Source organism: Lissotriton vulgaris, chromosome 7 (genome assembly GCF_964263255.1).
Source record: "Lissotriton vulgaris chromosome 7, aLisVul1.2, whole genome shotgun sequence".
NCBI lineage: Eukaryota > Metazoa > Chordata > Amphibia > Caudata > Salamandridae > Lissotriton > Lissotriton vulgaris.
Window position 1 is genome coordinate 1,678,899,863 of NC_141695.1, and position 11,668 is coordinate 1,678,911,530.

Sequence of the window (11,668 nt, forward strand, 5' to 3'; positions counted from 1 at the left end):
GCACCATCAGGATTCAAGCAAGCCGGGCCGAAGACGGCTGAAATGCCAGAAACCGGTCCCCGGAAGCTTGTTTCCTTCCCAGTATAAGAATTGGCTTGGTAGTTTGGTCTGCCCTGTTCCCATGATGCACTGGGCCAGGGACAGACTAATTTGCATATAGCCAGGTTCTGAGCTGGGATGGTGCAGTGAGCTAAAAAACGGTGATGGATCAAGCCCTAATCTTTGGACTGGGTAAGAGTGGTCTGCTTAATTCAGACACTCTGTTCATCACCACCCCCTTTCCTGAATCGTTTTTGTCCACCATAAGTGTGGAAGGGTATACTCAGATGTGAGTCCCTTGCTCATTGCACCATCAGGATTCAAGCAAGCCGGGCCGAAGACGGCTGAAATGCCAGAAACCGGTCCCCGGAAGCTTGTTTCCTTCCCAGTATAAGAATTGGCTTGGTAGTTTGGTCTGCCCTGTTCCCATGATGCACTGGGCCAGGGACAGACTAATTTGCATATAGCCAGGTTCTGAGCTGGGATGGTGCAGTGAGCTAAAAAACGGTGATGGATCAAGCCCTAATCTTTGGACTGGGTAAGAGTGGTCTGCTTAATTCAGACACTCTGTTCATCACCACCCCCTTTCCTGAATCGTTTTTGTCCACCATAAGCGTGGAAGGGTATACTCAGATGTGAGTCCCTTGCTCATTGCACCATCAGGATTCAAGCAAGCCGGGCCGAAGACGGCTGAAATGCCAGAAACCGGTCCCCGGAAGCTTGTTTCCTTCCCAGTATAAGAATTGGCTTGGTAGTTTGGTCTGCCCTGTTCCCATGATGCACTGGGCCAGGGACAGACTAATTTGCATATAGCCAGGTTCTGAGCTGGGATGGTGCAGTGAGCTAAAAAACGGTGATGGATCAAGCCCTAATCTTTGGACTGGGTAAGAGTGGTCTGCTTAATTCAGACACTCTGTTCATCACCACCCCCTTTCCTGAATCGTTTTTGTCCACCATAAGCGTGGAAGGGTATACTCAGATGTGAGTCCCTTGCTCATTGCACCATCAGGATTCAAGCAAGCCGGGCCGAAGACGGCTGAAATGCCAGAAACCGGTCCCCGGAAGCTTGTTTCCTTCCCAGTATAAGAATTGGCTTGGTAGTTTGGTCTGCCCTGTTCCCATGATGCACTGGGCCAGGGACAGACTAATTTGCATATAGCCAGGTTCTGAGCTGGGATGGTGCAGTGAGCTAAAAAACGGTGATGGATCAAGCCCTAATCTTTGGACTGGGTAAGAGTGGTCTGCTTAATTCAGACACTCTGTTCATCACCACCCCCTTTCCTGAATCGTTTTTGTCCACCATAAGCGTGGAAGGGTATACTCAGATGTGAGTCCCTTGCTCATTGCACCATCAGGATTCAAGCAAGCCGGGCCGAAGACGGCTGAAATGCCAGAAACCGGTCCCCGGAAGCTTGTTTCCTTCCCAGTATAAGAATTGGCTTGGTAGTTTGGTCTGCCCTGTTCCCATGATGCACTGGGCCAGGGACAGACTAATTTGCATATAGCCAGGTTCTGAGCTGGGATGGTGCAGTGAGCTAAAAAACGGTGATGGATCAAGCCCTAATCTTTGGACTGGGTAAGAGTGGTCTGCTTAATTCAGACACTCTGTTCATCACCACCCCCTTTCCTGAATCGTTTTTGTCCACCATAAGCGTGGAAGGGTATACTCAGATGTGAGTCCCTTGCTCATTGCACCATCAGGATTCAAGCAAGCCGGGCCGAAGACGGCTGAAATGCCAGAAACCGGTCCCCGGAAGCTTGTTTCCTTCCCAGTATAAGAATTGGCTTGGTAGTTTGGTCTGCCCTGTTCCCATGATGCACTGGGCCAGGGACAGACTAATTTGCATATAGCCAGGTTCTGAGCTGGGATGGTGCAGTGAGCTAAAAAACGGTGATGGATCAAGCCCTAATCTTTGGACTGGGTAAGAGTGGTCTGCTTAATTCAGACACTCTGTTCATCACCACCCCCTTTCCTGAATCGTTTTTGTCCACCATAAGCGTGGAAGGGTATACTCAGATGTGAGTCCCTTGCTCATTGCACCATCAGGATTCAAGCAAGCCGGGCCGAAGACGGCTGAAATGCCAGAAACCGGTCCCCGGAAGCTTGTTTCCTTCCCAGTATAAGAATTGGCTTGGTAGTTTGGTCTGGCCTGTTCCCATGATGCACTGGGCCAGGGACAGACTAATTTGCATATAGCCAGGTTCTGAGCTGGGATGGTGCAGTGAGCTAAAAAACGGTGATGGATCAAGCCCTAATCTTTGGACTGGGTAATAGTGGTCTGCTTAATTCAGACACTCTGTTCATCACCACCCCCTTTCCTGAATCGTTTTTGTCCACCATAAGCGTGGAAGGGTATACTCAGATGTGAGTCCCTTGCTCATTGCACCATCAGGATTCAAGCAAGCCGGGCCGAAGACGGCTGAAATGCCAGAAACCGGTCCCCGGAAGCTTGTTTCCTTCCCAGTATAAGAATTGGCTTGGTAGTTTGGTCTGCCCTGTTCCCATGATGCACTGGGCCAGGGACAGACTAATTTGCATATAGCCAGGTTCTGAGCTGGGATGGTGCAGTGAGCTAAAAAACGGTGATGGATCAAGCCCTAATCTTTGGACTGGGTAAGAGTGGTCTGCTTAATTCAGACACTCTGTTCATCACCACCCCCTTTCCTGAATCGTTTTTGTCCACCATAAGCGTGGAAGGGTATACTCAGATGTGAGTCCCTTGCTCATTGCACCATCAGGATTCAAGCAAGCCGGGCCGAAGACGGCTGAAATGCCAGAAACCGGTCCCCGGAAGCTTGTTTCCTTCCCAGTATAAGAATTGGCTTGGTAGTTTGGTCTGCCCTGTTCCCATGATGCACTGGGCCAGGGACAGACTAATTTGCATATAGCCAGGTTCTGAGCTGGGATGGTGCAGTGAGCTAAAAAACGGTGATGGATCAAGCCCTAATCTTTGGACTGGGTAAGAGTGGTCTGCTTAATTCAGACACTCTGTTCATCACCACCCCCTTTCCTGAATCGTTTTTGTCCACCATAAGCGTGGAAGGGTATACTCAGATGTGAGTCCCTTGCTCATTGCACCATCAGGATTCAAGCAAGCCGGGCCGAAGACGGCTGAAATGCCAGAAATCGGTCCCCGGAAGCTTGTTTCCTTCCCAGTATAAGAATTGGCTTGGTAGTTTGGTCTGCCCTGTTCCCATGATGCACTGGGCCAGGGACAGACTAATTTGCATATAGCCAGGTTCTGAGCTGGGATGGTGCAGTGAGCTAAAAAACGGTGATGGATCAAGCCCTAATCTTTGGACTGGGTAAGAGTGGTCTGCTTAATTCAGACACTCTGTTCATCACCACCCCCTTTCCTGAATCGTTTTTGTTCACCATAAGCGTGGAAGGGTATACTCAGATGTGAGTCCCTTGCTCATTGCACCATCAGGATTCAAGCAAGCCGGGCCGAAGACGGCTGAAATGCCAGAAACCGGTCCCCGGAAGCTTGTTTCCTTCCCAGTATAAGAATTGGCTTGGTAGTTTGGTCTGCCCTGTTCCCATGATGCACTGGGCCAGGGACAGACTAATTTGCATATAGCCAGGTTCTGAGCTGGGATGGTGCAGTGAGCTAAAAAACGGTGATGGATCAAGCCCTAATCTTTGGACTGGGTAAGAGTGGTCTGCTTAATTCAGACACTCTGTTCATCACCACCCCCTTTCCTGAATCGTTTTTGTCCACCATAAGCGTGGAAGGGTATACTCAGATGTGAGTCCCTTGCTCATTGCACCATCAGGATTCAAGCAAGCCGGGCCGAAGACGGCTGAAATGCCAGAAACCGGTCCCCGGAAGCTTGTTTCCTTCCCAGTATAAGAATTGGCTTGGTAGTTTGGTCTGCCCTGTTCCCATGATGCACTGGGCCAGGGACAGACTAATTTGCATATAGCCAGGTTCTGAGCTGGGATGGTGCAGTGAGCTAAAAAACGGTGATGGATCAAGCCCTAATCTTTGGACTGGGTAAGAGTGGTCTGCTTAATTCAGACACTCTGTTCATCACCACCCCCTTTCCTGAATCGTTTTTGTCCACCATAAGCGTGGAAGGGTATACTCAGATGTGAGTCCCTTGCTCATTGCACCATCAGGATTCAAGCAAGCCGGGCCGAAGACGGCTGAAATGCCAGAAACCGGTCCCCGGAAGCTTGTTTCCTTCCCAGTATAAGAATTGGCTTGGTAGTTTGGTCTGCCCTGTTCCCATGATGCACTGGGCCAGGGACAGACTAATTTGCATATAGCCAGGTTCTGAGCTGGGATGGTGCAGTGAGCTAAAAAACGGTGATGGATCAAGCCCTAATCTTTGGACTGGGTAAGAGTGGTCTGCTTAATTCAGACACTCTGTTCATCACCACCCCCTTTCCTGAATCGTTTTTGTCCACCATAAGCGTGGAAGGGTATACTCAGATGTGAGTCCCTTGCTCATTGCACCATCAGGATTCAAGCAAGCCGGGCCGAAGACGGCTGAAATGCCAGAAACCGGTCCCCGGAAGCTTGTTTCCTTCCCAGTATAAGAATTGGCTCGGTAGTTTGGTCTGCCCTGTTCCCATGATGCACTGGGCCAGGGACAGACTAATTTGCATATAGCCAGGTTCTGAGCTGGGATGGTGCAGTGAGCTAAAAAACGGTGATGGATCAAGCCCTAATCTTTGGACTGGGTAAGAGTGGTCTGCTTAATTCAGACACTCTGTTCATCACCACCCCCTTTCCTGAATCGTTTTTGTCCACCATAACCGTGGAAGGGTATACTCAGATGTGAGTCCCTTGCTTATTGCACCATCAGGATTCAAGCAAGCCGGGCCGAAGACGGCTGAAATGCCAGAAACCGGTCCCCGGAAGCTTGTTTCCTTCCCAGTATAAGAATTGGCTCGGTAGTTTGGTCTGCCCTGTTCCCATGATGCACTGGGCCAGGGACAGACTAATTTGCATATAGTCAGGTTCTGAGCTGGGATGGTGCAGTGAGCTAAAAAACGGTGATGGATCAAGCCCTAATCTTTGGACTGGGTAAGAGTGGTCTGCTTAATTCAGACACTCTGTTCATCACCACCCCCTTTCCTGAATCGTTTTTGTCCACCATAAGCGTGAAAGGGTATACTCAGATGTGAGTCCCTTGCTCATTGCACCATCAGGATTCAAGCAAGCCGGGCCGAAGACGGCTGAAATGCCAGAAACCGGTCCCCGGAAGCTTGTTTCCTTCCCAGTATAAGAATTGGCTTGGTAGTTTGGTCTGCCCTGTTCCCATGATGCACTGGGCCAGGGACAGACTAATTTGCATATAGCCAGGTTCTGAGCTGGGATGGTGCAGTGAGCTAAAAAACGGTGATGGATCAAGCCCTAATCTTTGGACTGGGTAAGAGTGGTCTGCTTAATTCAGACACTCTGTTCATCACCACCCCCTTTCCTGAATCGTTTTTGTCCACCATAAGCGTGGAAGGGTATACTCAGATGTGAGTCCCTTGCTCATTGCACCATCAGGATTCAAGCAAGCCGGGCCGAAGACGGCTGAAATGCCAGAAACCGGTCCCCGGAAGCTTGTTTCCTTCCCAGTATAAGAATTGGCTTGGTAGTTTGGTCTGCCCTGTTCCCATGAGGCACTGGGCCAGGGACAGACTAATTTGCATATAGCCAGGTTCTGAGCTGGGATGGTGCAGTGAGCTAAAAAACGGTGATGGATCAAGCCCTAATCTTTGGACTGGGTAAGAGTGGTCTGCTTAATTCAGACACTCTGTTCATCACCACCCCCTTTCCTGAATCGTTTTTGTCCACCATAAGCGTGGAAGGGTATACTCAGATGTGAGTCCCTTGCTCATTGCACCATCAGGATTCAAGCAAGCCGGGCCGAAGACGGCTGAAATGCCAGAAACCGGTCCCCGGAAGCTTGTTTCCTTCCCAGTATAAGAATTGGCTTGGTAGTTTGGTCTGCCCTGTTCCCATGATGCACTGGGCCAGGGACAGACTAATTTGCATATAGCCAGGTTCTGAGCTGGGATGGTGCAGTGAGCTAAAAAACGGTGATGGATCAAGCCCTAATCTTTGGACTGGGTAAGAGTGGTCTGCTTAATTCAGACACTCTGTTCATCACCACCCCCTTTCCTGAATCGGGTTAAATCCTCCGCCGTGGCTGAGCCATCACCGGTCACTTCCAGAGACGTACTCGCACCCCCGGGGGACCCCTTAGGATGGGTATAGCGATCCATGATATTCGATTGAATAGTTCCCCCCCGGTGAATGGTCTTGGTCTTTCGTTTCTCGCTATCGGGTTTGCCCGCCATATTGGGTGCTGCGCCCCAGAGCGGCCTTTGAGACCTGGTAAAAATAACTCCTCACAATTCACCCACCAGGATCTCCAAAAGCGAGTTACAGCGGGATATCCCACAATCAGAAACACTCAGCAGCTGGCACACGATGAAGTTGTGGGGTCAGGCTGCATCTCGGGTTGCCAGAGCGGTCTTGAGATAAGAGGAGGCAGAGGAATCAAAACCGAAAGTTAACTCCAAGGTTGTGAGCAGTACTCCGTGGGCGTTTTTTTTGTTCAACTACTGCCTGGGCACCACAGTGACTCGAGCCCCGGGTGGCACCATGGAGCAGGCCACAAAAGTTCAAAGTATTGTAGTTGCGGTTCCTGGAGTCCAAATCGATTTCTGAAAGCAGCTATTATATCAGCTTGGTTGCGTCTTCAGTAACCCATTGTCGTGATCAGGATAAAATTCGGGATAGATGTGGGAGGTGGCGAGGGTCTCGGGAGCCCTGTGCTCACGCGGCCATCTTGGTCGCGTGCGAAGCTCCTCCTCCCCTAGAAAACCTTTTTTAATGCCAACCTTTTCAATGCCGTCCTGGGTGACCTTTCCTAGTTACATGCACCAAGTAACTGAGAGGAAACAACACATTTCCATATGTATTTTTTCATTTAATTACCCAAATGATTGATGCTGTTTCTCCTTTTTAGCATTCCTTAGAGGAAACACTTGAGGCATTACGATAATTTCTGATAGCCTCAACAGACAATCGACAGACTCAATAACCTATCTTTCTTTTAAAATCAACACCACTTTTAGAACATAAACGGTTTAACCACTTCATGTTTTGTCCCACTGTGTGTGTTCTTTTGTCTGTAGTATTCATAGCGAGAAACCCAACATGGATACAGCTTCGGCCCGTTTGCCGGCGGCCATTTTGTGAAGTCCCCGCTCTAGTCTTGCACACATGGCTAGGCGGGAACACTTCCTTTAACTAGCGGCTCCCAGCACTGAGATGGAATCATCCGGTCTCGAGGGACGCCGAGTAGGTTAACCGGCAAGGAGAGAATTGTGACAAGTAAGTCTGTTCCTTTGCAGCAGCAGCAGCAGACCGAGGGCTTCCACTGTGTTTGACACACACAGGTTTGCCCTGGCAGCCCGATGCGGGTTATCCGCTACCTATGGAAAAGTAATTCTGCTTTCTTTTCCGATTTTTATATAATTTCGCAGGTCTCCTCCCCTGGATCTGACCATGAGGCTCAGCACAGCCTAACAAAAAGTATGTTTGAATTTACGTGTTTTCGTTTTAGATGTTGTTTTTCGATTTGTGTTTATATGGGTCACTTTCACGACTATGGGTCTTTTTAATTCTAGAAACGCCACGCACCAGAATCTAATGTCCTTCCCTTCCAGGACCACAGGTGCATGAGGTTTCACGAGGGCATATACGGTTACATTTGGTGCATATAAAATGTTATATTTCCAAATCCAGGCACGACAGCATGTCTGCATCTTGAAACCAGATATATTATTCATGCCATTTTTTTATAATAAGAGCGCCGAAAAAGTCTCTGTTGTTTAGGTAACACGAGGGAAAGTGAAGGTCCTGCAGAAGGCAGGGCACCACATCCTAACTTTGTTCTTCTTTTTCCACTTACAGATAACGACTGAATACTGTTATGTCGTATGTATATGGTCTAGTTTAATTTAAATGCTCATTGATAGGCATTTTTTCGCACTACACTTTGGAGTGGTACTCACAGGGCTGGTCCCTGTGGTGTCCTGAAGAAGAGCTTAGGGGTACAGCTCGAAACATGTTGGCACTCTACTAGGGCTCCTGACTCATTGAAAAACCAGGAAAACCTAGAGACCCACCCCGTTTTTAATATATCAACTAGGAGCAAGAATAAAGTATTTCCGCCCACTAATTAGGTATTTTTAATTCACACTACTCCATCCACACTTATCACCGCACCACACATAGTTTCTCACTTTAAGTGATCCTACGTATTTCACAAGTCATAGCACGCCTCAGCCGGCAGCGGGTTGGGATGGCCCCAATGATTAAGCATGTCACCGTGAGGAAACTCCGGTGAGTGAGGGGACTCAAGAAAAAAGGATATTTTTTTCCTTTCAAGATTACATCTATCACTGACAGTAATCTGCTCTACCAGCTAGGTTCTCTATCCGGTATTTCGGATTTTTGTTTCTCATACACTAGATTAGGAGGGTGAACATAGCAACCTCCCTCTAACTCCCCGGACTCACTTTTGTACCTCGTTAGTTTGGAAATAGGCACAGTCGTTCGCATTACTATGCGTATTGTAAATGAGCACGAAATCCTGTGATTGGTGACAAATAACTTAATGTGGACATAAAATAATCATCAACTCCACAGCCATGCTAAGATGGAGTACAATAGCTGACCGTAATCAGTCCAGTTCTTGGACCAGAATAACGCTTCTCCTTGTGGTCCTGAGAAAACATCTGTCGGAGATTAAAACAGACCAGAGCCTAGCTAACTCCAGATTCGATCAGTGGAATATTTATATCATGAAAAACTGCAATCAGAAAAGGCAGTGGGACATGCTTAGAAATTAGAAATCCCAAGGCCAACCCTTCTTAAATCAATCCACCCATCACAAACTGGACCTGCAACCAATGCACGTAAAGAACTGCCATTCATCACTATTTCTGGATACTGTAAAACACTTAATAACTCTTGCTAGAAAATAAAGTTTGAAAACCTGGGCAACTTTAATGTAGGCCACACCTGCAGGTCCTGCTATTGTTTCTTACCAGTCTTAATCCTCAACATCATAGTAAGTCTTATCACAACAACCGCTTTCATTATGGATTACTTTAATGTGGATCATCCCTGCAATAGTCTCTCCTCTTTAGCCCCTTTAAGATTACAAAAATCATCTGTCTTAACGGCTGTGTCCTGTGCAGGACATGTGTTGATGGTTTAACAGTCTCACAAATCAATAAGTGACATGCATAGTACCCGTAGGAAACGACTAATGTAAGATGTGCACAATCCATCCCTCACTTGTTTTCCCATAAGAATATGCTCAAGCATTGCGACCCAAGACAGAATTGGAGCACTATTACGATCACTTATCACCAAATCTCCTCTCACATAGATCTCATTTCAAATACTGTACCCTTCCAACCAATTGCTCACTCACGGTGTAGCTTGCTACTCACCCCTTCATTTGCTTCACCAGGGGGTCGATTCCGATTCGGGAAAAACCGCTCCGAATAGCCGTTCGGAGCGTTTTTCCTGTACGAATCGTACCCTGCAACGTCCCCCGTACGTTTGACGAAGTACGATTCGTACCAGGAGCCGTACTCCGTACGAGTCGTACAAGACACCGTACAACTCTAATCTCCGTACGATTCTCCCTCGGAACCCGCTGTAGGCGACATCTGTACGGTTTGCGGCTGTTTTTTACGACCCAGCAAGTGCGATACGTCTCGGGTACGCACCGTACAACCCTTTTTCTACGGGAGCTGAAAACAGCCGCAAAAGCAGAGTTCGCGCCGAAACAGGTACGGAACGGCCCCCCGGGTACGGTGCGTACCCCCCATGATCGCAAGGGTACGCACCGTACCCCTGCGATCATGGGGTGTACGAGCCGTACCCCCATTGTACGATCGGTGTACGCGCCGTACCCCCATTGTACGATCGGTGTACGAGCCGTACCCCATGTACGATGGGGGTACGGCTCGTACACCGATCGTACAATGGGGGTACGGCTCGTACACCGATCGTATAATGGGGGTACGGCTCGTACACCCCATGATTGCAGGGGTATGGTGCGTACCCCTGCGATCATGGGGTGTACGGACCGTACGGTGTGTATGTGTTTGTGTGCTTTTCCGTACGACTCGCCCTTACCTGACGTGGACAGTACGAATCGCGTCCTCATACCCCGGTCCGGATCGTACTCGTCGGGTCGTACGGCATGTGTACGAGTCGTACGGTATGTGTACAGTTCACGGTTTCAGCCTTGCAATACGTACGGATCGCGACGATTTGGACGGATTCACGGAATACGGATCGTACTTCGCGACTCGGACGGGCGGGTACGATTCGTACGGAGAGGGCTCCGGATACAAATCGTACGGATGTTTTTTTTCCCGAATCGGAATCGACCCCCAGGTGTCTGAAGTGGCATGCCAATGCAATTACACTCAGTCTCTCCTTTCCATTTATGTGTTTCGTTGTTATGTTATGTTAGCATGTTTTGTATAGCGCACAGCTGCCTCAGCAAAGAGGTGTCCCAGTGCTGAAGCGGAACATAGAGACTGTCACTTTGTAATTTTTTTCAGCGTGTTTCCCTGTCTAGTACTATTGTCTCCTTAACTTCTGTCCCAGTGTCTCCATGTCTGAGTGCATTCCCGTCCTAGTTTCTCCCAGTTTCTGGGCCAGTTTCTCACAATCCCAATGAATATGTCTACCTGCTCCAGGCCCTCGGTCTTGAGGTCTCTAGCTTTCCCAGTGTGTTCATGCTATAGAATCTCTATGTCCAACTGCTTCCATGTTCCATATTCTGTAATTGTCTTAGATTCTGGCACCCTGCGATTAACTCCCTGTCCTAGTGTTCATGTTGCACTGCGTGTGTCTCAATGTCTGTGTACTAAAGTGTTTAGACCATGTGTCAGCATCTCCCTCTCCCAAATAGACACCTTATCTCACTGTTGTTTTTTCTTTGTCTTTCTTTTAGTGTCCTATTGCATCTTTACTGTTTGTGTCTCTGTGTGTATATGGCACAACCGAAGTTTTAAGATCACCGTTACAGATTCTAGCGTACTGTTTGTGTCCATGTCTCCCTGTCCAACTGTCTGTTTAGAAATTTCCTCAAACTGTGCAACTGTCTCTTCTGCGTAGCCTGAACATCCATACTGAATCCAAACCCCCTCCTACCAACATTGCTATTTTTAAATGGAAAGTAAGTTATTCAAGTAGCAATGCACATAGTCCAATAGCAGGGAGCTATCTTATCGTCTGGCCTGAAAACGTAGACCCCTAACTTCCCAATTTTCAGTCCCCATGGTATTTGGAAGCTTGATTAATTTCCTTCACACCCTATTCTTGGTTCATATTGTAGTCGAGGAGATGACTCTGCAGTGCAAATGATGGGGTTTCTGAAGTGCGAGTTTGTCACAGCTCTAGTCCAGCAAGCGTAGAACCTATATGATGAAGGTTGGAGGGGCAGTGGTACAGGTGACATAAAAGCATAGGGTCTAATGTCCATGTACACTTGTACAGGATGCACCTTTCCACCCTAAGCGGCGTTGGATAGTAATTTGTTGGAGGCACCCGTTGGAAACTGCAGCAAAAGGTAGCTAACA

At 48.3% G+C, this 11,668-nt stretch overlaps 2 protein-coding genes across 4 annotated transcripts in view; one reads left to right on the top strand and one right to left on the bottom strand.

Annotated features, from left to right (window-relative positions):
• ARFRP1 (ARF related protein 1) overlaps window positions 1–11,668 on the bottom strand; it is a 301,101-nt gene that overhangs the window by 124,224 nt on the left and 165,209 nt on the right. The gene's annotated exons all lie outside the window — the stretch shown is intronic.
• ZGPAT (zinc finger CCCH-type and G-patch domain containing) overlaps window positions 1–11,668 on the top strand; it is a 62,113-nt gene that overhangs the window by 17,391 nt on the left and 33,054 nt on the right. The window lies entirely within an intron of this gene.